General features: G+C 45.7%; 1 protein-coding gene across 1 annotated transcript in view; it reads right to left on the minus strand.

Moving 5' to 3' along the window:
• The window catches only part of heatr5b (HEAT repeat containing 5B), a 73,347-nt gene that overhangs the window by 20,834 nt on the left and 50,013 nt on the right, over window positions 1-2,500 (minus strand).

Raw genomic sequence — 2,500 nt, forward strand, 5'->3', positions numbered from 1 at the left:
ACGGAAGGACACACAGAGAAGAAGGGAATTGGAGAGAAACGATTCACACAGGGCTGGTAGAAAAACAGGGATTTGTTTTTGTTTTCAGGAGAAGAACAAAATAGAAAAATGTAAAACTGCAGAGAGAGAGAGAGAGAGAGAGAGAGAGGGATCGTGATCGAACAAAGAGAGCCAGAGAAAGAGATCGATATCATGAGAGATGAAGATCGTGAGAGAGAAAGAGATCGATATCATGAGAGATGAAGACTGTGAGAGAGAGAGAGAGAAATAGATTGTGATCGTCAGAGCGAGACACAACAAGCCCTCCGTGTGAGAAGTGTGTCAACACTATCTGACCATTATGTTCACCGCCTCCTCCTCCACATCAGTCAGACAGCAGACGTATCTGTCTATGCATCAGTCAGAGCCTTGACGCTGGTACTCAGCTCTCTACAGCTCCACTACACTATAGTGACACTGGTACTCAGCTCTCTACAGCTCCACTACACTATAGTGACACTGGTACTCAGCTCTCTACAGCTCCACTACACTATAGTGACACTGGTACTCAGCTCTCTACAGCTCCACTACACTATAGTGACACTGGTACTCAGCTCTCTACAGCTCCACTACACTACAGTGACACTGGTACTCAGCTCTCTACAGCTCCACTACACTATAGTGACACTGGTACTCAGCTCTCTACAGCTCCACTACACTATAGTGACACTGGTACTCAGCTCTCTACAGCTCCACTACACTATAGTGACACTGGTACTCAGCTCTCTACAGCTCCACTACACTATAGTGACACTGGTACTCAGCTCTCTACAGCTCCACTACACTATAGTGACACTGGTACTCAGCTCTCTACAGCTCCACTACACTATAGTGACACTGGTACTCAGCTCTCTACAGCTCCACTACACTATAGTGACACTGGTACTCAGCTCTCTACAGCTCCACTACACTATAGTGACACTGGTACTCAGCTCTCTACAGCTCCACTACACTATAGTGACACTGGTACTCAGCTCTCTACAGCTCCACTACACTATAGTGACACTGGTACTCAGCTCTCTACAGCTCCACTACACTATAGTGACACTGGTACTCAGCTCTCTACAGCTCCACTACACTATAGTGACACTGGTACTCAGCTCTCTACAGCTCCACTACACTATAGTGACACTGGTACTCAGCTCTCTACAGCTCCACTACACTACAGTGACACTGGTACTCAGCTCTCTACAGCTCCACTACACTATTGTGACACTGGTACTCAGCTCTCTACAGCTCCACTACACTATAGTGACACTGGTACTCAGCTCTCTACAGCTCCACTACACTATAGTGACACTGGTACTCAGCTCTCTACAGCTCCACTACACTATAGTGACACTGGTACTCAGCTCTCTACAGCTCCACTACACTATAGTGACACTGGTACTCAGCTCTCTACAGCTCCACTACCCTATAGAACAGTACCCTATAGTACACTACACTACCCTATAGTACACTACACTACAGGTACACCACAGTACACCACAGTACACTACAGTACAGTACGCTATAGTACACTACACTACCCTATAGTACAGTACAGTACCCTATAGTACACTACAGTACACTACCCTATAGTACACTACAGGTACACCACACTACCCTATAGTACAGTACCCTATAGTACACTACCCTATAGTACACTACACTACCCTATAGTACACTACACTACAAGTACACCACAGTACCCTATAGTACACTACACTACACTACAGGTACACCACAGTACACTACCCTATAGTACACTACACTACCCTATAGTACACTACACTATAGTACACTACACTACCCTATAGTACACTACACTACAGGTACACCACAGTACACTACAGTACACTACCCTATAGTACACTATACCTCCCTATAGTACACTACCCTATAGTACAGTACACTACCCTATAGTACACTATACCTCCCTATAGTACACTACCCTATAGTACACTACACTACCCTATAGTACAGTACACTACCCTATAGTACACTACCCTATAGTACAGTACACTACCCTATAGTACAGCACACTACCCTATAGTACTGTACACTACCCTATAGTACAGTACAGTACACTACACTACCCTACAGGTACACCACAGCACACTACCCTATAGTACACTACACTATACTATAGTACACTACAATAGTAGATTACACTACACTATAGTAGATTACAGGTACACTACAGTACACTACACTAGCCTCACTGTCTACAGCTATACTGAGTAGAACAGAGCCATGTGATGTAAAATCAACGCTTGGAACCAGGGGGGGGGGGGCATATTCTGATCTGGTCAACAGTGGTCTGGTCAACAGTGGTCTGGTCAACAGTGGTCTGGTCAACAGTGGTCAGATCCCAGTGGTCTGGTCAACAGTGGTCAGATCCCAGTGGTCTGGTCAACAGTGGTCAGATCCCAGTGGTCTGGTCAACAGTGGTCAGATCCCAGTGGTCAGATCCCAGTGG

This window comes from Oncorhynchus masou, chromosome 18, assembly GCF_036934945.1.
Source record: "Oncorhynchus masou masou isolate Uvic2021 chromosome 18, UVic_Omas_1.1, whole genome shotgun sequence".
In the NCBI taxonomy this organism is placed as follows: domain Eukaryota; kingdom Metazoa; phylum Chordata; class Actinopteri; order Salmoniformes; family Salmonidae; genus Oncorhynchus; species Oncorhynchus masou.